The 27409-nt window shown below is 43.6% G+C and overlaps 1 pseudogene; it reads left to right on the top strand.

The window, feature by feature from the left end:
• The first annotated feature begins 3562 nt into the window (after positions 1-3562).
• Positions 3563-7146, top strand: LOC126078215 (patr class I histocompatibility antigen, A-5 alpha chain-like; annotated as a pseudogene).
• The last annotated feature ends 20263 nt before the right edge of the window (positions 7147-27409 follow it).

Here is a 27409-nt window from a genome sequence, read left to right as displayed (position 1 = left end):
TGGGCCACAATCACGTTACTTGCATAGTCCCACCCAATCATTTGGTGGACTTTAGAAGATTATGGTGAGAAAGGCCATATAAAAGTGACCCATAGACAGATTGTATTTTATTACCATTCACTACAATTTACTTGAACTTCCATTTCCAACTGTAACCAAATAAAACACAAAAGGAAGTATCAGGCCATGCTAAGCAGATTACAAGATGGCCTCCAATAACCACCCTCCGATTACTGTATTTTTCTGCACATTGTCTATTTGTTTTCCAACAGTGCCCCCCTCCTGAGATAGTTTCATAAGCCTGCTATAGGCCTGTTTGCCAACTGCTCTCCTACCCTCCAGGCATGTTCCTATGAAACACCAAAGCCGTTGCCAATGAGTCAATTCCGACTCATAGAGACGCTATAGGACAGAGTAGAACTGCCCTATAGAGTTTCCAAGAACTGCCTGGTGGATTCAAACTGCCGACCTTTGGTTAGCAGCTGAGCTCTTAACCACTATGCCACCAGGGTTTCCTATAGTGTGTTTATGGAAATATCTGAGGTGGGGTTGCCGTTGGCAAATATACATAGAACATTATCTTCATAAAAGTATGGGTTCACCTTCTTCCAGTTATTGAGACATTAATGTAGGTGCTGCTGTGAAGAGATTTGGCAGATGTAATTAAGGTCCCAATCTTTTAACCTTAAGACAGGGAGATATCCAATCAGGTGAGCCCTTAAAAGGCCTGGGCTCTTCCTGAGCAGAGATTCAAAATGTGAGAGGGGGTCAGTGTGAGGAGGTTTTGGATTGTGAGCTTAAAGATGGAGGGGGCCACATTGCAAGGAATGCTGGTGGCCGCTAGGATTGGGAGGACCTCCTCGCTGACATCCACTAAGGAAATGAGAACCTCAGCACTACAGCTGCAAGAAACGGATTTCTGCCAACAGCTCTGTATGAGCTTGGAGGAAGATCCCAGCTCCAGACAAGAGCATAAGTTTGTGAAACCCTGGTCTGAAGAATCCATTCACACCATACCTGGACAGCAGACCTACAGACCTGTGAACAAATAAATGGGTGGTGGTTTAAGCCCCTAGGTTTGTGGTATTTTGTTGTGCAGCAGTAGAAAACTAATACACAGGCTCAAGTCTGCCACGGATAAGCACACAGAACTTTCTCCACTGAATGAAGTTATCAACCGTCATGCACACTAGTTGCATAAAATAAAATCTTTCCTAATTTTTGTTTTTCTATTTTTTCATTTTGATTTTATGTGATGCAATTTTTCTACAGTCATATTTGTCACTCATTCATTCTTTCAACAAAAATGCCTACTATGTGCAGGCACATCATGATAAAGATTGAAGTCATCAACGATTTCCTTTTACTTGAATCCACTATCAACACCCATGGAAGCAGCAGTCAAGAAATCAAATGATGCATTACTTTGGACAAACCTGCTGCAAAAGACCTCTTTAAAGTGTTAAAGAGCAAAGATGTCACTTTGAGGACTAAGGTGCACCTCACCCAAGCCTTGGTGTTTTTCAATCGTCTCATGCGATGTGAAAGGTGGACAATGAAGAAAGCAGACCAAAGAAGAATTGAGGCCTTTGAGTTGTGGTGCTGGGAAAGAATACTGAATATACCATGGACTGACAAAAGAATGAACAAATGTGTCTTGAAAGAAGTACAGCCAGAATGCTCCTTAGAAGTGGGATGATGAGACTTTGTCTCATATACATTGGAGAAACCCTGAGAGTTTGGCCCCGGGACACCCTTTTAGCTCATTAATGAAGTCACTCTTGAGGTTCATGCTTAAGCCGAAAATTAGACAGGTCCATGAAATAAAGCAAGACTAAGGGACACATCAGCCCAGGGGCAAGGGCTGGAAGGCGGGAGGGGATAGGAAAGCTGGTCATAGGGAACGCAAGATTGAGAAGGTAGAGTGTTGAGATGTTCTGGGGTTGTTAATAAATGTCATAAAACAATATATTCTAAGTATTTAATGAGAAGCTAGTTTATTCTGTAAACCTACATCAAACGTTCGATGAAAAATAAAGTGACGGAGAAAAACAAAAAACAAAAAGAGTGAGAGGGTGATGGAGGTCAAGGGGAGAAGAGGGCCTGAGGGATGGGAGAGACAGAGAAAAGCCCTGGAGTAGCAGGAGGGGAGGAAAGAAGCTGAAGTAAAGAATTCTAAGCACTGGAATTCTCAAATTCAAGTATGGTGTTCTATAGATTTTTAATTAATATAGATACCTAAGGATCTAGCTGGGTATTTTTTGCATTTGATATTTAATATATTCTGTGGGGCTACCTAAAAATGAATTGCCCCCTCATGTTAACCAGGTTAAAGAAAATAACAGTACCAAGTGTCTGAATAAAATATGGACATCCCTTGTTGTTGTCTTGTACTGAATCATGCCAAAGCCCATGTATTAGAGTAGAACTGCTCCATAGGGTTTTCTTGGCTGAAATCTTAAGGCAAACAGATCCACAGGTCTTTTCTTCCCCAGTGACCCTGAGTGGGCTCCAAGTGCCAAGCTTTCTGTTATATCCCTTAAAAAAAATCCCTTAAATGTTAATAATTCATAAACACAGTCAATGGGTGTGCACTGGCGAAGGCATTTTTGACTGTTGAACACTTGCAGCTTTGAAGAGGTTAAAGTTCCCACACTCTTCTGGTTAAAAACACAGTAGCAAATTGTGCTTTCATGAGCTGCTTTGTATTGAAGATAGATGTGGGACTCAGACAAACTCAGAGCTACGGAATGAAGATAATTTTAATATACACTAACCCAGGAGTCATAGATACATTGTTTGGGAAAGTCAAACTTCAGAACTTTGTGAGCCTGACTGCAGAGCCTTTCAGACACATTTATACATGAATGGACAAAATCCCTTCTCTTACAGATTAAATTCCTGTTGGAGTTATCAGTATTGAGCTACCTACCCACTGCTGTTAATAAAAAGGAAACTTGTCTCTCTGGAAATACCTATCTGGTGTCTTCAGCCACAATCTCTTCTAGGGTTAAAGAGGAGACCGCTGTCCTTCTACCTCCATTCCTGATGTGAGCTCACTCTGGCATTGGATTCTTTGGGGGTGAATTTTATTCCAGAGAAGTCGGGGGGGTGGGGAGGGAATAAGAGGTGGGAGGGAGGGAGTCCAGTTCAGCAAAAAGCATTCCAAGAAGGGGAGAGTAGGAAATGGATTGGCCCCAGCCTGGGGGTCTCTCCCTGGTTTCCTCTGACAGCCCAGGGTCGACTCAGGGTGTCAGTGTGACAAAGAGTGGTCCGTACAGGAGGACAGGGGTCAGGACAAACTCCTAGTGCCCGGGCTTGGCTCTCAGGCCCCGAAGGCGGTGTCTGGAGTGAGGAAGCCAAGCGCTGGAGATTCCCGGTTTCCCGGAGTTTCACTTCACCCTCTCACAACCTGTGTCAGTTCCTTCTGTCTGGACAACACAAGGCGACCCCAGTTCTCTCTCCCATTGTGTATCCGGTTTCTGCAGTAGCCAATCAGTGTCTCCTCCGTTCCCGGTTATAAGCTCCGCACGGACCCATTGGAACTCAGTCTCCCCAGACTCCGTGGATCATGGTGATGGTTTCCCAGATCCTGCTCTTCTTGCTCTCGGGGCCCCTGGCCATGACCCAGACCCGAGCGGGTGAGTGCGGGGTCGGGAGGGAAACAGCCTCTGCGGAGCGACGAGTGAGGGGACCACCTGGTGGGGACGCAGGACCCTCGGGGAAGCTGCCCCCTCCCAGACCCCCTCTCCAGTCCCCCCCTCCCCTTCGCTTTGTCCCGGCCCTGCTTCTCCCGCCGCCCCTTCTCGGTCCACCACCGCTCACCCCTCACCCCTCACCCCTCACCCCTCCTCCCCTTCCCGCGCCCATCGACCCCGGACCCGGGCCCGCGCGGGGAGGGAGGGGTCGGTGGTCTCAGCCTCTCCCCGCCCCCAGGCTCCCATTCCCTGAGGTATTTTCACACCGCCGTGTCCCGGCCCGGCCGCGGGGAGCCCCGCTTCATCTCCGTCGGCTACGTGGACGACACCGAGTTCGTGCGGTTCGACAGCGACGCCGCGAACCCGAGGATGGAGCCGCGGGTGCCGTGGATGGAGCAGGAGGGGCCGGAGTATTGGGACCAAGAGACAAGGACCTCCAAGGACAACACACAGACTTACCGAGTGAGCCTGCGGAACCTGCGCGGCTACTACAACCAGAGCGACGCCGGTGAGTGACGCCAGATCGCAGGTCACGGGTCCCCTCGTCCCCGCAGCCGCGTTGCCCCGAGTCTCAGGGCCCGAACCTCACCCCGAGGCCGCGGGACCCGCAGGGTCCTGTGACCCAGCGAGAGCCTCAGGGATTCGATTCAGTTTAGACCAAAAAGGAATTTGACCAATCGCCGCCGGCCTGGGGGTTGGGGCGATGCTGGCAGCGGGATCGGTGCGGGCAGCGAGGGCGGGGTTGACGGCGGGGGCGGGGCTGGCTTTGGGGGCGGGGCTGGAGGCGGGGGCGGGGTCAGGGTCTCACACCTTCCAGAGGATACAGGGCTGTGAAGTGGGTCCCGACGGGCTCTTCCTCCGCGGGTACGCTCAGTATGCCTACGACGGCGCCGACTACATCACCCTGAGCCAGGACATGCGCTCCTGGACCGCGGCGGACACGGCCGCTGAGATCACCCAGCGCAAGTGGGAGGCTAACAAGTATGCAGATCGGGTCAAGGCCTACTTGGAGGGCACGTGCCAGGAGTCGCTCCGCAGATACCTGGAGAACGGGAAGGAGTCTCTGCAGCGTGCAGGTACGTGGGCCTGTGCGGCGACTCCCAGGTCTCCCCTTGGCTGAGGCTGTTCCTCCAACAGGCCTCCCATAGGAATGGACACCTGAATACCCCCTCCCATGCTCCCAAGGGTCTGAGAGAGGGAGGAGTCAGCCCCTGTTAGTACAATCTGTACTAGAGAGTGACTTACCCAGAGACCATGCATTTCTTTCAGGGAGAATTAAGGGATTCAGTCTCTCTAGGGATAATGGGGAAATGATTCCTGAAATAACTGATCAGCAGTTTCTTTGACTCTGGCAGTGGCCTTGGTAACCCCCAGGGACTTGTTTTCAGCCCTTGTTCTCTGCTCCAAACCCAACTTCTTTGGAGGTCTGACTCCAACGTTTTTGAGTTTCTTGGTCACCACCCAGGGCAGGGCCAGAAGCCCCTGTTCTCCTCACACCTGGAATCTGTTATACTGGGCAGTCTCACCTAGATTCTAGAACTTTCCAAGGAATCGAGTATTCCAGACCCCTGAGCCCAATCTAGTGTCCGAGTTTTACACTTCCTCATTCCACCCAAATGTTCTGTCCAATCTCAGCATGGTCACATGAGCCCTGCTCCCGTGGCCCATGGGACATAATGCAGAGTTTCTGAATTTTCTGACCTTTCTCCTCAGATCCCCCAAAGGCACATGTGACCAACCACCCCATCTCTGACCATGAGGTCATGCTGAGATGCTGGGCCCTGGGCTTCTACCCGGCTGAGATCACACTGACCTGGCAGCGGGACGGGGAGGACCAGACCCAGGACATGGAGCTTGTGGAGACTAGGCCTGCGGGGGACGGGACCTTCCAAAAGTGGGTGGCCATGGTGGTGCCCCCTGGAGAGGAGCAGAGATACATGTGTCGTGTGTAGCATGATGGTCTGCCTAAGCCCCTCACCTTGAGATGGGGTAAAAGGGGACGAGGATGGAGCCTTTTCTCAGGGAAAGCATGAGCCTTTCTGGAGACCTCCAGCAGGGTCAGGGCTGAGACTGGTGGGTGAGGGCCCTTCACCTTCCCTTCTCTTCCAGAGCCACCCCCTCAGTCCACCATCCCCGTCATGGGAATAGTTGCTGGCCTGGTGCTCTTTGGAGCACTGGTTGTTGGAGCTGTGGTGGCTGCAGTTGTGATCTTGAGGAAGAGGAGCTCAGGTAGAGATGGGGTGCGGTCTGAGTTTTCTTATTACACGTGAAGATTTCAATCCCCACCTAGGCGTCTGCCCATGTTCTGCCTCGTTATTGGGAAAAATCATCCACACACACATGCTTACCCAGTCTGGGGCCCTCTGTAAACAAGTAAATCACATGTGTAGATGAAAGTAAATTTTTCACCTTAGATGTTTCTGGTGATGGGGACCTGATGCCCATAGTCACAGATTAGAGGGGAAAACCACTACTGAGGACAGACCTGTAGGAGGGTGGGTGGTCCAGTCCCCACATATCTCCTTTCCTTTTAATGTCTTGTCCTGTCCTGAGTCTGAAATCACAGTTCTGGAAACTTGCCTGGGGTCCATGACTAGTGGGTTTCTCTAGGACCTCATGGTCCTGGCTCTTCCCAGGTCTCTCACAGGATGTTTTCTTCCCACAGGTGGACAGGGAAGGAGCTCCATGCAGGCTGCAAGTAAGTGAGGGATGTGGGCTGATCCTGAGACCCTTGGAAGAGTGTAGACGGATCCCGTGGGAGAGGCCCCCCCCCTCAAATTTCCTCCTTTAGTCTCATGTCCTCCTGTGGGCTCTGACCAGATAATGTTTTTGTTCTTCTCTAGACGGCAACAGTGCCCAGGGCTCTGATATGTCTCTCATGGCTTCTAAAGGTAAGACCTTGAGGGCCAGACATGGGGAAGGTTTTGGGGCAGAGGGGACAAGACTTCATTATGGGGATACTTTGGAACTGGATATTTTGATCTTTGGTGGGCTGTTCAGAGTGTCAACACTTAGAGTGACTGACCTGAATTTGTTCATGATTCCTTTCTTCCTTAGCTTAAGACCACTGCCTTGTGTGGGACTGACTGACCGATGCAAGATTTGTTCACACCCGCTTTGTGATTTAGGACTTCTCTTACTGCAACTGTTGTTTGAATGTACCTGTGTTCCTGTTAGGATGTGGTGGGACTAACCCACCCCTGCCTACCTGGACACCCTCCCCACACTGACCTGTGTCCTTTCCCCTGGATCTGCATTTCCTGTTCCAGCAGAGACAGGGCCAGAATGTCTCCATCCCAGTCATAACTTCTCTTGCTCTGAGCTGCAAGTTGTCACATACCTATTGAAAACAAGAATCTGGGAATGATCTTTTTTTGTCAAATTCTTGCCATGAAGTGGGGTTGATGGGTTAATTAAGGAGATGATAAGACTTAAAATCTCCGAGAGGAAATCAATGGAGACCTGAGAACCATCCAGAATCCTTTGTTTGCTTTGCTGAGTCTGTCACAGGCAGGGATGGAAGAAGGCTGTGGAGGAGCTGAACGTGAATGAGGCCTGTGTTCAGGACAGCCTGGGTTTTGACATGGTCACTCCTTGGTCGAGTCATCTTCACTGCTGCATTGTTCTTGTCTCCTCAGTAGGACCTGTGATCACAGGGACTCAGGCATTGCCCAGGCCCTGTCCTGTCTTCAGAGGTTGGGCGGTGTTATGGATTGAGCTATATCACCCAAGACACGTGTTGTAAATTCTAACCTCTATGTCTCTTGGTTATAATCCCATTAGGGAATGGATTGTCTTTGTTATGTTAATGAAAGATTAGTGTGGTACATATTTTCAGTTCATCGTTTTTCAAATGTAAAAGAGATTAAAGAAGCAAGGGAGAGAAGTAGAGATGGCAGAAGAGAGATGCCAAGCCACCTGAGGATCACCCAGGAGTAGAAGCTCAAAGAGAGAAGAACCTTCCTCCAGAGCCCACAGAGAAAGCCTTCCCTTAGAGCCGGCACTCTGAATTCAGACTTCTAGCCCTCTAAACTGGGAAAATAAATTTCTTTGTTAAAGCCGTCCACTTGTGGGTTTTCTGTTATAGCAACGCTAGATAACTAAGACAGGCAGCGAGGGCTTCATGTGCTGGATTAGCCTGGGCTCAGGCCTGGCCTGACCCTCAGACCCCAAGGTTTGTGTTTTTATTTTTTGTGTCTTTGTTTTTGTAGAGGGTGTGCCTGTTCTTGTTTTGTGCATGACTTCTGGTCTCATTCTCCTCTGGGTGTCCCCATCTGATGGCAGCAGAATTCGTTTTTCCTTTCAGTGTGCCCACAAGGCCCAGGGCAGCCCCTGCACACAGGAGTCTCTATGGTATGGAGAAATGAACTCTCAGACTTGTTCTGGCCTTTTCCTCATGGGATTGTTTCCTGGATTATTCTTTCTACCTTTTCCCCAATATTTTAAAGGAATAAGATTCTGGAATTAGAAAGGAGGCATCCAACAGTTTTCTTGTTTTAGTTAAATTTCTGTTATGTTTCCATCTTCCACTTGCCTACCCTCTCTCCCTGCCCTTAGATCTATAATCCTAGCGCTGACCAGTCCAACCTTGTGGGTTTATAAAGCAGAATCTAATTTAAGTTCACCGTTGTTTGTAAAATAGCGTCCATAACCCCTAGGATCATTCTTGTCTGGTCTGCAGAGGGAAATGAGACTGTGCTGGAGTGGACAGGAGGGAGGAGAGGGAGACAGGGAGCAGAGAGCAGCATATACAGGAAAGGAGAGTCAACGTTAGTCAGTGTGAGTGGACGTGCTGCAGGTGCCACAAAACAGCATTTGGCCTGAGGCTACATTAGTGAAGACACTGTCTCTAGGATAGGAAGGTGCGCTACCCCACAGTGATCATTCTGCTGATAGTTGTTGAGTGCCAGATACACTGTATTTGCATCTGGGCAACATCAGTGAACTAAAAACACAAAAAATCGGCAGCCTTGTGGAGCATGTGTTCTAGTGGAGAGAGACAGACTGTGGAATATAAGCATAATAAATAAGACAGGCGTTCATGTTAGAAGTTGGGAAGTACAATGGGGAAGCTGAATGTGGGTGTGAGAGGAGAGGGCAGACGACTTTTGTAGCTTAGGTGGTCAGAATGTATCTCATTGAGAAGTGGCCTTTGAGGAAAGACTTGAAGGGCATGAGGGAATTATTCATGAGGATATCTGGGGAAGTTCTTCCAGGCACGGAATATCCAGTGCAAAGACACTAGGGCAGGAACGTGCCTGTATTCTGGAAGCATTGAGGACAGTAGGGCTGGAACAGAGAGTAACTGAGATGACATCAGAGGTATGGTCAGATCATGTGGGGCCTTCAGGATCTCAGGGTATTTTCCTCCTTTGAGTGAGGTGAAGAGTTACAAGACAATTTTGAGCAGAAGAGAGATATGGTAGGTCTCCTTTTAAAAGGATCACCCTGGCTTCTGTGCTGAGAATAGAATCAAGAGGTGGAGGATGGACAAGACAGTAGGAAAATACTAGGATATCCATGCAATTTTCTAGCTAGAGGTGTTGGTGGTTTTGCCTGTGAGCAGCAAAAGTAGTGGGAAGTGATTGGATTCTTGGTATATTTTGAACTTGAACTTTGCAAGATTTGCTAATGGATTAAAATTGGGGTATGAGAGAGAAAGTGGAGTTAAGGAGATCACCAAATATTTTAGACTGTGCAAATAGAAAGATGGAGCTGCCATCAGCAGAGGTGGAAAAGAGGAGGGGGTATCACAAGCATTCTGTTTAGGAAATGTTTCATTTGAGATGTTTATTAAAAATGCAAGTGAGGTTGTCTGACTGGCAGTTGGATATGTGAGTGATATTTAGGAGAAATGTCTGGGCTGAAGAAATAGATTTGGGAGGTGTTATGGTTTGGACTGCATCCCCGCCCCGAAATGTGTGTCAAATTGGCTAGTGCATGAGTCCCAGTATTATGTGATTGTCTACCATTTTGTCATCTGGTACGGTTTTCCTGTGTGTTGCAAATCCTGACTTCTACGATGTTAATGAGGCAGGATTAGAGGTAGTTATTCAATGAAGCAGGACTCAGTCTGCAAGATTAGGTGGTGTTTTCAGCCAGCCTCTTTTGAAATGTGAAAGAGAGAAGTGAGCAGAGAGACATGGGGACCTCATTCCACCAAGGAACAAGAGTCAGGAAAATAGCATGTCCTTTGTAACCAGGGTCCCGGCCCTGAGAAGATCCTCGATCAGGCGAGACTCACAACAAGGACTTTCCCCCAGAAGTGACACAGACAGAAAGACTCCTGGGATCTGGCACCCTGAATTTGGACTTCTATAGACTGTGAGAGAATAAATTTCTGTTTGTTAAAGCCATCCATGGGCGGTATTTCTGTTATAGCAGCACTAGATGACTAGGACAGATGTTTATCAGAAATGTAAATGACGTTTTCCAATTGGCAGTTGGATATATGAGTGATATTTAGGAGAAATGGCTGGGCTAGGTAAATAGATCTGGGAGGCTACACCATATAAATGATGTTTAAAGCCTTGAGAATGGAGGAGGTCACCAAGGGAATGGTTAGCTATAGAAGAAGAAAGAACAAGGATGGAACCTTGGCTCCAGTGCTAAGTAATCTGATCACCTCACACCGAGAGAAGACTGCACCCTTCTGGAGCTGCGTCAAGAAGTTATGAAGGTGAGGCATTTCACGACATGGATGAATCTGGAGGGCATTATGCTGAGCGAAATGTCAATCACAAAAGGGTAAATACTGAATGAGACCACTACTATAAAAACTCATGAAAAAAAAAACTCATAAAAAGGTTTATACACAAAAAGAAACAATCTTTGATGGTTACGGGGGGCGGGGTAAGGATGGAAAAACACTAAATAGACAATAGAACAGTGGTAACTTTGGTGAAGGGTAAGACAGAGTACAATACTGGGGCAACCAGCATAACTTGTATAAGACAAGGTCGTGGAAGCTCCATAGACACATCCAAACTCCCTGAGGGATGGAACCACTAAGCTAAGGGCTGTGAAGACCATGGTCTCGGGGAACATCTAGCTCAATTGACGTAACATTTTATAATGAAAATGTTCTACATTATACTTTGGTGAGCAGTGGCTGGGGTCCTAAAAGCTGTTTACAATAGCAAAAAGATGGAAGCAACCAAGGTGCCCATCAGTGGATGAATGCATAAATAAATTATGGTATATTAACAGAATGGAATAATACTCATCGATAGAGAACAATGATGAATCCGTGAAACATTTCATAACATGGAGGAATATGGAAGGCATTATGCTGAGTGAAATTAGTCAGTTGCAAAAGGACAAATATTGTATGATCTCACTTTTAAAAAGCCAAAAATAAGTATACTTGCAGAAAGTAATACTCATTGGTGGTTACCAGAGGCTGTTGATTGAATTGTGTTCCCCTAAAATGTGTGTCAATTTGGTTAGGCCGTGATTCCCAGTGTTGCGTGGTTGTCCACGGTTTTGTGATCTGATATGATTATCCTATGTGTTGTAAATCCTATGATGTTAATGAGGCAGGATGAGAGGCAGCTATGTTAATGAGGCAGGACTCAATCTACAGTATTAGGTTGTCTCTTGAGTTAATCTCTTTTGAGATATAAAAGAAAGAAGCCAGCAGAGAGACGGGAGGCCTCCTACCATAAAGAAAGTAGTGCCAGGAGCAAACATGTCCTTTGGATGCAGGGTTCCTGTGCTGAGATGCTCCTAGAAGAGGGGAAGATTGATGACAAGGAACTTCCTCCAGAATCTGCAGAAGGAAAATCCTTGCCTTAGAGCAAACACCCTGAATTTGGACTTCTGGCCTTCTAGACTGTGAAAGAATAAATGTCTGTTTTTTAAATCCATCCACTTGTGGTATTTCTTTTGTAGTAGCACTAGATAGCTAAGACATCTGTTGTAGAGCATAAGGTTCTATACTTGTAACAAGGTTCATGCTGATACTGCTGGTCTTCAGATTACTCTTTTAGTAGCAAGAATGTAGACCAGGAACTCCCAACTTGGATGTGTATCAGCCTCAAGAGTAGGTTTGTTAAGTAAGCAATTCCTGGGTCCTGTGCCCAATATGGAGTCCTGGTTGTGCAGTGGTTAAAAGCTTGGCTGCTAACCAAAAGGTATGCAATTCGAATCCAACAGCTGCTCCTTGGAAACTCTGTGGGGCAGTTCTACTCTGCTCTATAGGGTAGGAATTGACTTGATGGTAATGGGTTTGTTTTATTTTCATTATGCATTTCCACTACGGAGCCTTGGTGGCCAAGTAATTAAGAGCTGGGCTGCTATCCAAAAGTTGGCAGTTCTAGGCCACCAGCCTATCCTATGAGTCAGAATCTACTCGATGACAATGGCTTTTTTTTTTTTTTAAAGGTCCCCGGTTTTCTGCAAGGTCCAGGAAAAGGTCTGCGTAGGTAGTAAAAAGCCCCAATAAACACTCCTGGTACACTAGCTGGGAATCAAACCTGGGTCTCCTGCATGGAAGGTAAGAACTCTACCACTGAACAACCAATGCCTCTCTGAAGTCTTATAGACCTGTGTTTTTTAACCTTAGTAAGAGAGAAAGATGAGTCCCTGGGAGGTGCAAATGGTTAAGCATTTGACTACTAGCTGAAAGGTTGGAGGTTTGAACCCACCCAGAGGAGCCTCAGAAGACAGGCCTGGAGATATGCTTCCAATAGATCACAGCCTTGGAAACTCTATGGACCACTTCTACTCTGTACACATGGGGTTACCATGAGTGGGAATTGTCTCATGAGTGGGAATGGACGGCAACTAACACCACCACCACCACCCAGAATATGTAAAGAACTTTTACAATTCAACAATAGAAAGATAAATAACCCAATTTAAAAAATGTGCAAAGAATTTGAATAAATATTTTCCTGAAGAAGATGCACATTTCTTCAAAGAAGACACACGATAAGCACGTGAAAAGTTGCTTAACATCCTTAGGCATTAGGGAAATGCAAATGAAAACCACAGGAGAAAGGACTTCACTACCCCTAAGATGGTTAAAAGAAAATAACAAGCCTGGGCAAAGAGGTGGAGAAATTGGACCCTCATACATTTGTGGTGGGAATATAAAATGGTGCAACTGCTATAGAAAACAGTTTGGCAGTTCTACAAGATAAACAGAATTACCACATGACCCAGCAATGTCACTCCTAAGTACGTACACTAAAAGATGGAAAACATATGTTCACACAAACACTTGAAGAAAAAAGTTCCTGAATGTTCAGAAAGTGATTTTTCATAGTAACCAAAAAGTGAAAACAACCGAAATGCCCGTCAACTGAAGAGTGGATAACAAAATATGGTACATCCATACAGTGGAATGTTACATAAGAAGAAGAAAGTATTGGTACATGCTATAACATGGATAACATGAATGAACCTTGAAAACGTTATACTAAGTAAATGAAAGTCCCTATATAATAGGTGTTCAATTTGAAAATGACTCCATTTATATGAAACGCTCGGAATAGGCAGATCCATGCAGACAGAAAACAGCATGTGAAGTAAAGAAAGTAGATTAGTGTTTGCCAGGGGATGGGAGGAAGTGGGGAATTGGGAATGACTGCTAACAGATCCGAGTTTCTTTTGGGGGTGATAGAAATTTTCTGGAATTTGATAGGGGTGTTTGTTGCACAACGTTGGTGAATATACTAAAAATCCACTACACTGTACAGTTTAAAATGCGTGAATGTCATCTCAGTTAAAAATCACAAAAAAACATACATCAGCTATAGAAGACCTGACTAATATCCATAACCCACTGTATCTCCCTGTGTGCCTGCCTGCCTGCCTGCCTACCCACCTGGCTGCTTGCCTATATCTAACCCCGCACCAAAAATCAAATACACAATTTTCTGAAGTACAAATAGTAGGTTTTAAATAATTCCAAGTAATAACCTATAAGTTAAATCTCACTACATTTCAAAGATATTTCACACAGACAGCATTCTATAAGTTCAGTGCATTACATACAAACATTGACAGTAATAACCTCACCAAAGGATTCATACAGAAATTTTGTAGAAGGACATTCCCCCAAATTCAGAGTTTAAAAAACTGAAAATGACAGAATGGTTAATAGTCACAATGATGAAAAATGCTCGCACAGGATGTGTTTCCGCCCTTGCAGGCCTTGTACTCCTGGTTGTGGAGACAGGTGGACGTCCTTTCTCCTCCTTGCTGCTCTCAGACCTTTCTCCCTCCCTCCTCCCTAATGTCCCCAAATGTGAATCTTCTGTCATTAGGTTATAGCCCCTCCTCCTGTCATTGTAGCTCTCACCTATGGACCTTGAACCATTCCCCACATTTCTTGACTGTTGTAATATTTTTTATTGAGGTGCAAATATACACAAGACATACGCGGATCCAACAATTTCTACAGGTATGATTCAGTGACGTTGACTTCATTCTTCAAATTGTGAAACCATTCTCGCTATCCTTTTGCAAATTATTCCACCACCATCAACATGAACTCAGAGCCCCTAAGCAAAAACTCCCTCTCTTCCCCTCCCTCTGGGGAAGCCCACAAAAGCCATTAATTCTGACTCATAGGCCAGAGTAGATCTACCCCGTAGGGTTTCCAAGGAGTGGATGATAGATTAGAACTGCTGATCTATTGGTTAGCAGCTGAACTCTTAACCACTGTGCCACCAGGGCTCCACCACTGGGGAAGAGGGCATGAAAACGCAGGACAAGAGTGGAGGCTTATGTTCACCTTCAAGAAGTCCTCCTGTGGCACTAATAATTTTTGAATTCTATATACTATTTTATACATGTGAGATCATACAGTATTTGTCCTTTTTGTGACTGACTTAATGAACTCACCGTTTTCCTTTATGGCTGAGTAATAGTCCATGGTATGTATATACCACATTTTGTTTATTTATTCATCTGTTGATGGACATTTCCTTTGTTTCCACCTTTCGGTTCTTGTGACCCCCACGTTTCTTGACTCTTCTAGCTCCTGGCTCAGGGTCACTGGAACATCTCTATCTCTGCCCCTGCCCTCAGGCAACTAGAGGAGGCTGAAGATAAACACACAGACACGTGACTGCTTTCACAAAACTCCATGACCCAGACCTCAGGGGGGCCCACACTGTTGCCCAGCGGTCACCTTTGCTTGCAGAATTCGCTCAGTCTCCTCCCATCCTAGGTGACTACTACACACCCCTCCTTCCCCATTCTTATTTTGGCGAATGACCTCGCTTCCTACTTTACCAAGAAGATTGAACACATCAGAAGACAACTTTTACAGATGGCCAGCACCATCTACTCATGTCCTTGCATTTGAACCGCAGGATGGGCGTCCAGTCTGTCATCACTGGTCAGAAGTCTCTGCTCCCAGCAGAGCCCATCCCCCTGCTGGTGCCCTAGATCTCATCCCTCCTCATCCGCTTAGAGGCATAGAACCAGCAACTGTTCCCCATCTCTCTCCTTTATCATCAACTTTTGGTCTGAACTGCATCACTGTGGCAGCCATGAGAATGCGCATCGCAGAACCTCAGTTAGAGGCAACATGACTGACTGATGGCCCAGGTACTGCCTCCTGAAATCCGTTGCCATGTCTGTGCTGAGAACACAATTCCCACAGGCTTCTTCCAGGCAGTGATTGAGAACAGCAGTGAAACTAAGGCAGGACCAGTCCTCCATGGAAGGGTGACTTTGTTTGCCCCAAGTGCTTCCTGATACCCTTACTGAACTTTCCTTAGACCTCACCACATCTAGGACAATTCTAGCTACCATTCATTCCCTTTCTCCTTCACTTGGGTTCAGACTTGCAACATGGTCTGGTGACTCTTCCAGCCTTATCTAGTTCCCTCCCCATTTTTTCACAGATGTTTCCACTACTAAAATTCTTATGCATTTAATTCTGTGTTGGTGTCTGCTCCTCAGAGGACCCTAACTATTACAAATGCTATCAGGAGTGGTCTGAGAAAAGATGGGGATTTGGCTCACCCACCACCTGGCAGGCCAAGAGGATGACATCCTGGCAGTAGGTGAGGCATGGAGGGTCCCTGGCACCAGGTGGCAGCTCAACTGATAAGGGTTTGACTGGTGGGGACTGGAGAAAAAGTCCTGGTGTGGAGGAAGGCTCTGGCAAGTGTGATGATAGAAACCTTTGAAAAATAACAAGGACGGGGGGAGGGGAGGGATATGCCCAGAAAGACAAGGAGTTGGCTGGTTAATATTAAGTTGTATCAATGCCCATGGAGAAATGAAGAGAATTTGAGGCTTGTTATTCCCCACGTGTGAGAGCCTCTGCAGTAGCTCATAGAGGCCTTTACCTCCTGTAGAGGAAGGGCAGGTAGAGTGAACGGCAGGATGACAACCTAACATTTAGAGTGTAGAACTCCAGGGATGTTTGAAAGCTCAGCCAAAGCAGGCCTGTTATGAGCATCAGGGCCTTGTGGGAAAACCTGAGATCCTGCAAATTGGAACAGGGTTATCCCGATGGATACTCCCTGGATCCTCTGGGCTTGCAGAGTGAGCTCACTCTTCCATAATAATCAGTAGCAAGTCCACCATGAAAAAGATGCTGCAAAAGTTTCACCCTTATAACGGAACGGGTGTCTCACAGAGAAGCTGACCCCTCCTCCTCCCTAGCTGCTCAGTCCAATGTTGTTGCTGTTGTTAGTTGCTGTTAAGTGGATTCTGACTCCTACAGACCCCATGTGACAGAATAGAGCTGCTCCATAGTGTTTTCTAGGCTGTAATCTTTACAGGGGCAGATCTCTAGGTCTTTCTCCCACATTGCCACTGGGTGGGTTAGAACTGCTAACCTTTAGGTTAGCAGCTGAACACTGAACCATTGTACCACAAGGGCTCCAATAACTAGGGTTAAATCCCTGCACAGTCTTGCTGGGGACATACTGGGAGTAATAACAGGAGAACAAGAATACACCTAAATATTTGCAAGAGCTAGACATGCCCCTGTAGAAGCCACAGGAGTAGATTTGGGGTTGGATTTTGAGGGTGCTTGATCAGTGAGCTCAGAATGTCAGGCTGCATAAACAAACATGCACTGGCTTGGGGGCACTTTCTCAACACCCTAGCTTATCAAGGACCTGAGGGCAAGGGGGCAAACTCACTGCTGGGGCATCTGTGTGCATAGCTGAGACGTAAATGATGTCCAGCTCTCAGCGGGGCAGACATCACTTGGCTGCCCTGGCAGATGGTAGAGGATAGACTAAACAGGCTGAGGGAGGTGGGCATGTGGAATGCATATGTTATGTGAGTCCAGCAGACCCACAAGAAGGTCTTGTTCCATGGGAGGCCCAGAGAGCACAATTTTCACCAAGACCATTGGGAATGTGCTGGTGTGAGGGATCAAGATCACTAAGAGTTTGTGTCTTAGTTTTAAGGACACAAACAAACTAAAATTGAAAGGATGGAAAAAAATATATCAAAGAAACAATAATAAAAAAAGGGCAGGAGGAGGCCAAGATGGCTGACTAGGTAGAAGCTACCTCGGATCCCTCTTGCAACAAAGACTCAGAAAAACAAGCGAATCGATCACATACATGACAATCTACGAACCCTGATCATCAAACACAGATCTAAAGAGTTGACCTGAGTGACAGGTGAGTGAAAAGCTGTGTCCTGAAGCAGTAACTGCCTCTGAAGCCGGCGTCCAGCACCACAGCCTTGAGCCCTTGGGGCTCCCTGGTGCTGAGTGGCCGGGCTGATTGCAGTTTGCTGAGGTAGGGCAAGCACGGGAGACAGCCCTAACCCCTAGCCCTCTGGGGTAACCTCCATAGAGACTCAGGCAGCGCAAGCAGGCTGCACACTGACAGGGCTAATGAGAGAACAAGCAACCACGTTGAAGCAGCAACTGTTTTCGGAGCCTGGAGCCAGTGTCCCAGTCAGAAAACCTTGGCGCTGGCCTTTGGACTGGGTGCAGGGGAGCTACGCACGGCATCCTGAGATGGCGCAAACATGGGACACAGCCCTAGCCCCCGGAAGTGACCTCAGGGGAAGCCCAGCCAGTGCACGCAGGCAGCGCAGCAACCCAGCTGACAGGAGGAGAAGTCACGGGAGGCAGCGACTGGCTCTGGAGCCTGGAGTGTGGCATCCCAGCCGGGAAACCTTGGCACTGGGCTTTGGACTGGGAGCAGAGGAACCGACCACGGTTTCTGAGACAGCACAAACACAGGGCGTGGGCCTGACCCTTGGGGGTAATCTCGACCCAGCCAGCCCACACAGGCTACAAACAGTCATCACCAAGCAAGATAAGTAACTTTGTCTATATTTCTGGGTGCTACTCTCTCCTATCTATCTGATCCCTCCCCTCCCTTCCGAGGCGGCTTCATTAACATTGGAATTTCCTAGGCCAGAGAGTGAAGTGCTCTGCGGATTCTTGTTTTTGTTTGTTTGTCTTTTCCTAATCCATTCTCCTGGCCTCAGAGAAGCAGCTACAAAAAAACCTAGGGACCAAAAATCCTTCCCTGACTTCCTGAAATTGGACTAAAAATACAGGACCAGCTCCATCCAAGCATATGAGATCCACAGTCTTGGGCTTTAATCCCTACAGGCATCAAGTTGGCTATTATAATGCAAAGGCAATTCTGATAGTGATCTGACTGTAATTGTTTTAGGGGATTACTGGAAAGACAAGTTCTCCAGGTCTGATATCTCTACCTATTAAACAGAGCCCTCACTGACCCACAACGAGGAACTGAGCGGTGAAGCTCCACCCAAACTACGTAGCCTCCTGCCATAGGGGTCTGAGGATAGTGACACTTACAAATCTGTAGAGGTACATGCAGTGGGTGCCTAAGGTACAGCTGCAGAGCCCACCCACCAAAGTGCTTTAGGAACAGAGACACACCTACCTCACTGGCACTTGGAGAAAGCTTGTCAGCATCCTGCCTCCCCTGGAGTGTGACCCCCTGCTGCTACTAGAATCTGGTGCACACAACTATCACCACTACTCCTCTAAGTGAATAGGTGACAGTCTATACCACACACTTGGTGACCCAAAATCAGATTCTACTCAAAAATACTGAATGGACTCTTAGGCTTATATATCTGGTACCAGCCCAAACCAGCTGGTAGTAGGACATAAGTGACTCAAAGGCTACAACAATCAAGACAGCGCAATCTGGTAGCCCATCTACGTATATTGAAAGAAAACAGAACAAGATAAGACTCAGTGAGCAAATATAAAATAAATCATTACAATATCTTATAGATGGCTCAGAGACAACAGTCGATATCAAACCACATAAAGAAGCAGACCATGATTGCATCTACAACTCCCCAAATTAAAGAATCAAAATCTTTCCCAAATGAAGATACAATCCTGGAATTACCAGATGCAGAATATAAAAAGCTAATTTACAGAATGCTTCAAGACATCAGGGACGACCTCAGAAATGAAACAAGGCAATCTACAGAAAAAGCCAAGGAACACACTGATAAAGCAGATGAAGAAATAAAAAAGATTATTCAAGAGCATAATGGAAAAATTAACAAGCTTCAAGAATCCATAGAGAGAGAGCATTCAGAAATCCAAAAGATTAACAGTAAAATTACAGAATTAGACAACTCAACAGGAAGTCAGAAGACCAGAATGGAGCAATTGGAATGCAGAGTGAGGGAGCTGGAGGACAAGGCAATTGACACCAATATAGTTGAAGAAAAATCAGATAAAAGAATTAAAAAAAATGAAGAAACCCTAAGAATCATGTGGGACTCTATCAAGAATAATAACTTGTGTGTGACTGGAGTTCCAGAACAGGGAGCAATAACAGAAAATACAGAGAGAACAGTTGAAGATCTGTTGGCAGAAAACTTCCCTGACGTCATGAAAGATGAAACGATACCTATCCAAGATGCTCATTGAACCCCATATAAGATTGATCCCAAAAGAAAATCACCAAGACATATTATCATCAAACTTGCCAAAACCAAAGATAAAGAGAAAATTTTAAAAGCAGCCAGGGATAAAAGAAAGGTCCCTTACAAAGGAGAATCAATAACAAAAAGCTCAGACTACTCATCAGAAACCATGCAGTCAAGAAGGCAATGGGATGACATATATAGAGCACTGAAGGAGAAAAACTGCCAGCCAAGGATCATATATCCACCAAAACTCTCTCTCAAATATGAAGGTGAAATTAAAACATTTACTGATAAACATAACCTTAGAGAATTTCCAAAAACCAAACTAAAGCTAAAACAAATACTAAAGGATATTGTTTGGTCAGAAAATCAATAATATCTGATACCAACACAACACAAGGTCACAGAACAGAACATCCTGATATCAACTCAAATAGGAAAATCACAAAACCAAATTAAGATTAATTTTAAAAAGAAAAAAATGCTCAAAACAGGGAATCATTGAAGTCATTATGTAAAAGATCACAATAATCAAAAAGAGGGATGAAATACAGGAGGCATAGAACTGCCATATGGACAGGAAAACAAGGCAATATAGGACCATACAAGTTAGGTTTTTACTTAGAAAAATTGGTGTAAATATTAAGGTAACCACAAAGAGGTCTAACAATTCCATAACTGAAAATAAAAAACAAGAAAAACATAACGACTCAGCAAACATAAATTCAACTACTATGAAAATGAAGAACATACAATTTACAAAGAAAAATGTCTCAGCACAAAAAAATAAGTGGAAAGATGAAATTGTCAACAACACACACAAAAAGGCATCCAAATGACAGTACTAAAGATATACTTATCTGTAATTACACTGAATGCAAATGGACTAAATGCAGCAATAAAGAGACAGAGAGTCTCAGACTGGATAAAGAAACACCATCCGTTTATATGCTGCCTACAAGAGACACAGCTTAGACTTAAAGACACAAACAAACTAAAACTCAAAGGATGGAAAAAAATATATCAAGCAAACAACAAGCAAAAAAGAGCAGGAGTAGCAATATTCATTTCTGACAAAATACACTTTAAAGTTAAATCCACCACAAAGGATAAAGAAGGACACTACATAATGATTACAGGGACAACTTACCACAAAGATGTAACCATATTAAATATTTATGCACCCAATGACAGATCTGCAAGATACATAAACTTTAACAGAACTGAAAAGTGAGATAGACTCCTCCACAATTATAGTAGGAGACTCAACATAGCACTTTCAGAGAAGGACAGGACTTCCAGTAAGAAGCTCAATAGAGACACGGAAGACCTAATTGCTACAATCAACCAACTTGACCTCATTGACTTATACAGAACACTCCACCCAACAGCTGCAAAGTATACTTCTTTTTCTAGCGCACATGGAACATTCTCTAGAATAGATCACATATTAGGTCATAAAACAAACTTGCAGAATCCAAAACATCAAAATATTACAAAGCATCTTCTCAGACCACAAGGCCGTAAAAGTAGAAATCAATAAGAGAAAAATCAGGGAAAAGAAATCAAATATTTGGAAACTGAACAATACCCTGCTCAAAAAAGACTGGGCTATAGAAGACGTTAAGAAGGGAATAAAGAAATTCATAGAATGCAACGAGAATGAAAACACTTCCTATCAAAACCTCTGGGGCACAGCAAAAGCAGTGCTCAGAGGTCAATTTATATCGATAAATGCACACATACATAAAGAAGAAAGAGCCAAAATTAGAGAACTGTCCCGACAACTTGAACAAATAGAAAGCGAGGTACAAAAGAATCCATCAGGCACCAGAAGAAAACAAATAATAAAAATTAGAGCAGAACTAAATGAATCAAGGGACAGAAAAGCAATTGAAAGAATTACCAAAGCCAAAAGCTGATTCTTTGAGAAAGTTAACAAAATTGATAAACCATTGGCCAGACTGACTAAAGAAATAAAGGAAAGGGAACAAATAACCCAAATAAGAAACGAGATGGGCTATATCAGAACAGACCCAAATAAAATTAAAAAATCATATCAGATTATTATGAAAAATTGTGCTCTAACAAATTTGCAAACCTAGAAGAAATGGATGAATTCCTAGAAAAACACTACCTACCTAAACTAACACAATCAGAAGTAGAACAACTAAATAGACCCATAACAAAAAAAGAGATTGAAATGTTAATCAGAAAACTCCCAACAAAAAAAAGCCCTGAGCCGGACGGCTTCACTGAAGACTTCTACCAAACTTTCAGACAAGAGTTAACACCACTATTACTAAAGGTATTTCAAAGCATAGACAATGACGGAACACTACCTAACTCATTTTGTGAAGCCACCATATCCGTGATACCAAAACCAGGTTAAGACACCACAAAAAAAGAAAATTACAGACCTATATCCCTCATGAACATAGATGCAAAAATCCTCAACAAAATTCTAGCCAATAGAATTCAACAACATATCAAAAAATAATACACCACGACCAAGTGGGATTTTTGCCAGGTGTGCAAGGTTGGTTTGATATTAGAAAAACCATTAATGTAATCCACCATATAAATAAAAGACTAAAACCACATGATCTTATCAATCAATGCAGAAAAGGCATTTGACAGTTCATGATAAAAACTCTGAGCAAAATAGGAATAGAAGGAAAATTCCTCAACATAATAAAGGCCATCTATACAAGACTTCAGTGGTATACAAAGCCAACAGCCAACATCATTCTAAATGGAAAGAGCCTGAAAGCATTTCCTTTGGTAATGGGAACCAGATAAGGATGCCCTTTATCACTGCTCTTAAGCAACATTGTGCTAGAGGTCCTAGCCAGAGCAATTAGGCTAGGCAAAGAAATAAAGGGCATCTGGATTGGCAAGGAAGAAGTAAAATTATCTCTATTTGCAGATGACATGATCTTATACACAGAAAACCCTAAGGAATCCTCCAGAAAACTACTGAAACTAATAGAAGAGTTCAGCAGAGTCTCAGGTTACAAGATAGACATACAAAAATCACTTGGACTCCTCTACATCAACAAAAAGAACATCGAAGAGGAAATCACCAAATCAATACCATTCACAGTAGCCCCCAAGAAGTTAAAATACTTAGGAATAAATCTTACCAAAAATGTAAAAGACCTATACAAAGAAAACTACAAAGTACTAGTGCAAGAAACTAAAAGGGACCTACATAAGTGGAAAAACATACCTCGCGCATGGATAGGAAGACAACATATAAAAATGTCTATTCTACCAAAAGCCATCTATGCATACAATGCACTTCCGATCGAAATTCCAATGATATTTTTTAATGTGATGGAGAAACAAATCACCAACTTCATATGAAAGGGAAAGAAGCCCCGGATAAGTAAAGGATTATGGAAAAAGAAGAAGAAAGTGGGAGGCCTCAGTCTACCCTATTTTAGAACCTATTATACAGCCACAGTAGTCAAAACAGCCTGATACTGGTACAAGAACAGGCACATAGACCAATGGAACAGAATTGAGAACCCAGCTATAAATCCATCCACATATGAGCAGCTGATATTTGACAAAGGCCCAGTGTCAGTTAATTGGGAAAAAGATAGTCTTTTCAACAAATGGTGCTGGCATAACTGGATATCCATTTGCAAGAAGATGAAACAGGACCCATCCCTCACACCATGCACAAAAACTAACTCCTAGTGGATCAAAGACCAAAACAATAAAGATCATGGAAGAAAAAATAGGGACAACCTTAGAAGCCCTAATACAAGGCAGAAACAGAATACAAAACATTACTAAAAATGACGAAGAGAAACCAGATAACTGGGAGCTCCTAAATATCAAACACCTATGCTCATCTAAAGACTTCACCAAAAGAGTAAAAAGACCACCTACAGATTGGGAAAAAATTTTCAGTCATGACATCTCCGACCAGTGCCTGATCTCTAAAATCTATATGATTCTATTAAAACTCAACCACAAAAAGACAAACAACCCAATCAAAAAGTGGGCAAAGGATATGAACACACATTTCACTAAAGAAGATATTCAGGCAGACATGAGAAAATGCTCTCGATCATTAGCCATAAGAGAAATGAAATTAAAACTACGATGAGATTCCATCTCACTCCAACAAGGCTGGCATTAATCCAAAAAACACAAAATAATAAATGTTGGAGAGGCTGCGGAGAGACTGGAACTCTTATACACTGCTGGTGGGAAGGTAAAATGGTACAACGGCTGTGGAAATCTATCTGGAGTTTTCTTAAAAAGTTAGAATTACCATACAACCCAGAAATCCCACTCCTCGCAATATAGCCTAGAGAAATAAGAGCCTTTACAGGAACAGATATATGCACACCCATGTTTATTGTAGCACTGTTTACAATAGCAAAAAGCTGGAAGCAACCAAGGTGTCCATCAACAGATGAATGGTTAAATAAATTATGCTATATTCACACAATGGAAATCTACCCATTGATAAAGAACAGTGACGAATCTGTGAAATATTTCATAACATGGAGGAACCTGGAAGGCATTATGCTGAGTGAAATTAGTCAGATGCAAAAGGACAAGTACTGTCTAAGACCACTATTATAAGTTCTTGAGAAATAGTGTAAACTGAGAAGAACACGTTCTTTTGTGGTTAGGAGAGGGGGTAGGGAGGGAGGATGGAAGAGGGTTATTTACTGATTAGTTAGTAGATAAGAACTACTTTAGGTGAAGGGAAGGACAATACTCAATACACTGAAGGTCAGTTTAACTGGACTGGACGAAAAGGAAAGAAGTTTCCGGGATAAACTGAATGCTTCGAAAGTCAGCGGAGCAAGGGCGGGGTTTTGGGGACTATGGTTTAAGGGGACTTCTAAGTCAATTGGCTTAATAAATTCTATTATGAAAACATTTTGCATCCCACTTTGAAGTGTGGTGTCTGGGATCTTAAATCCTAACAAGCGGCCATCTAAGATGCATCAGTTGGTCTCAACCCACCTCGATCAAAAGAGAATGAAGAACACCAAGGTCACACAATAACTATGAGCCCAAGAGACAGAAAGGGCCACATGAACTAGAGACTTACTTCATCCTGAGACCAGAAGAACTAGATGGTGCCCGGCCACAACCAATGACTGCCCTGACAGGGGGCACAACAGAGAACCCCTGAGGGAGTAGGAGAACAGTGGGATGCAGACCCCAAATTTTCGTAAAAAGACCAGACTTAATGGTCTGACCGAGACTAGAAGAATCCCAGTGGTCATGGTCCCCAAACCTTCTGTTGGCCCAGGACAGGAACCATTCCCGAAGACTACTCATCAGACATGGAAGGGTCTGGACAATGGGTTGGAGAGAGATGTTGATGAAGAGTGAGCTACTTGTATCTGGTGGACACTTGAAACTGTATTGGCATCTCCTTTCTGGAGGGGAGATGGGAGAGTAGAGACGGTTAGAAACTGGCAAAATGGTCACAAAAGGAGAGACTGGAAGGAGGCAGTGAGCTGATTCATTAGGGGGAGAGTAAATGGGAGTATGTAGTAAGGTGTATATAAGCTTATATGTGACAGACTGACTTGATTTGTAAACTTTCACTTAAAGCACAATAAAAAGTATTTAAAAAAAAAAAAAAGCAAGAACGATCTCTATGTACCTTAAATAACGTCTTTATATACAAAGAACCAATAGTTTAAAAGTAAGAAGATGGACATAGACACTAGTAATAATACTGTTAATATTATAATAATCAATATCTTTAATATTATGCATTAATATCAAGTGGCTAGATGAGTATCAGGCACAGCAGTTTTAAAAACAAAGAATTTTAGCAAGGATAATGAACATCATTTGATAATGATTATAGGGTCAGTTGATAAAAAAAAAAAGAGGACATAAAAATCCTTAATATTATGCATATAATAACAGAGTTTCAAAATATATGAACCAAAACCTGATGGAACTGCAAAAAGACATAGATAAACTCCTCATTATAGTTGGAGATTTCAATATCTCAATCTCCATAATTGTTAGAATAAGTAGACAGAAAACTACTAAGGATATACAAGACTTGAACAACTCTATCAATGAATTTGACCTAACTGACATTTATTGGAACCCCCACTAAAATATAACAAATTAATCCCTGAAATCCTAGGAGAATATGCATTCTTTTCAAGCACACAGGAATTTATCAAGATCAATCATATTCTGGGCCATAAAGCAAGTCCCGGTATATTTAAAAGAATTCAAGACATGTAAAGTATGTTATTTAGTCACGATGGAATTAAATTTGAAATTAAGAACAGCAGGATCTCTAGACATTCCTAAATTTATTTATTTATTTATTTAGGAAATGAATTCACACACTTCTAAGTAATCCATTGATCAAAGAAGAAATAAAAGCAAAATAAGAATGTATTTTGAAATGAATGAAAATTAAAACACAATATATCAAAATTTTGCAAATCTTCTAAAGCAGAATGTAGGGGGTATTTATATCACTATATTTCCTTATTAAAAAAGAAGAAAGGTGATATTGGGAATTCCTATGGCTAGTTCACAGAAAAGGAAAAAATTGAGCTTAGTTCACAGAAGAGTCAGCTCAGTATGTTGGTGTGAGCCAAAGGTATACTACTGCTGCACTAGGGACCCACTCAGGGATGACTCAGAGAGAGTGGTGAGAGGCAATTCTCTCAATGAGCAGAACTTCAAGGGGTTTACTTAATCATTCACACCATGTAAAGGGAAAAGTGACGTGAACTAAAGATATGCATGGACTCATGAACAATGGAGAATAGCTTAGCTGGTTGGTCAGTTGCTTGGAAGAAACCAGATTGGAAGATCAAGGACGAAGAGGTCTGGGGAAGATGCATATGCATAGGTAGAAAAATGATGATTAGCTCTGGAAAAGTTAATCATGTGAGCAAATACAAAATTTTATAAATATTTTTCTTTTTATAATGTCTTTAAATTATAAAATATAAAAATTTTGGTTAAAACATATATTTAAAGTAGAAATATAGGTAAAAAGCAAATAGAGAAAGAAAATAGTATACCAGAAGTCTTTGCTTAACCTAAAAGAAAGTAGCAAAGGAGAAACAGACTAAGCAAGAGATGAGAGAAATAGAAAATAACTACAAAAATGACAGATCTAAATCTAAGCACATCAATAATTAAATGTAACTGGACTAAAAACTCCAATCTAAAGGCAGATACTGTCAGATTGGAAAATATGACAAGACCTAACGATATGCTGTATAAAAGAGATGCACTTTAAATACAAAGACAATGCTTGGTTGAAATTAAAAGCCTGCAAAACTATATACCATTGGACAATAATCACAAGAAAACTAGCACGAATACATTCACACGAGACAAAATAGGCTGTAACACAAGGAATGTTATTAGATCCGCACAAAAAATAAAAACCAGGCCTGTTGCCATCGAGCTGATTCAGACTCATGGCAACCCTATGTGTTAGAGGGTAGCTTTCTGTAGGGTTTTCTCTAATCTCTACAGAAGCAGGTCTCCAGGCCTTTCTTCTGTGGTGCCACTGGGTGGGTGTGAGCTGTCAACCTTTAGATTTGTAGATGAGCACAAATCATTTGTGCCACCCAGGGACTGCATTAGACACAAAGAGGGACATTTTATAGTAATAGAAGTGTCTATAAAGCAAGAAATAACAATTATAAATGAACTTAACCCATTGCTGTCAAGTCAATTCCAAATGATATCTACCCTACAGGACAGAGTAGAACTGCCCCACAGGGGTTCAAAGGCTGTAAATCTTTACAGAAGCAGACTGCCACATCTTTCTTCTATGGAGCAGAGCAGCTGGTGGG

Source organism: Elephas maximus, chromosome 1 (assembly GCF_024166365.1).
Source record: "Elephas maximus indicus isolate mEleMax1 chromosome 1, mEleMax1 primary haplotype, whole genome shotgun sequence".
Lineage (NCBI taxonomy): Eukaryota > Metazoa > Chordata > Mammalia > Proboscidea > Elephantidae > Elephas > Elephas maximus.
The sequence above is the reverse complement of the archived record's forward strand: the minus strand, read 5'-3'. Positions and strand labels throughout refer to the sequence as shown.